Source organism: Apaloderma vittatum, unplaced genomic scaffold (genome assembly GCF_000703405.1).
Source record: "Apaloderma vittatum isolate BGI_N311 unplaced genomic scaffold, ASM70340v1 scaffold24667, whole genome shotgun sequence".
NCBI lineage: Eukaryota > Metazoa > Chordata > Aves > Trogoniformes > Trogonidae > Apaloderma > Apaloderma vittatum.
Genome location: NW_009727047.1, coordinates 2,992 through 3,292, shown reverse-complemented (window position 1 = coordinate 3,292; position 301 = coordinate 2,992).

Below are 301 nucleotides of genomic sequence, written 5' to 3'. Positions count from 1 at the left end.
CCCCAGCCACGGGGCCAACAGCAGGCACGCGAGCAGCGCCGATCCCGGCGAGAGCAGGACCTCCTCCATCCCGCCCTGCAGCGACGCCAGGGAGGGAGCCGGGCCCCCCAGCCCCTCTCCACGTCGCCTTATTGCTTTAGTCAGAGCAGCAGGGCGGTCAGGAGGAATTTAGGAGTTCGTCGGTTTAGGAGAGGGGACGAGGACATGTCCGAAGCCAAGGGTACACCGCCCAAAGGGTGAGCTCTCATCTGTCTGGGGAAGGGGGAAGGAGGGAGCTGCCGTCTCTTGCCAGCCTGGCCGG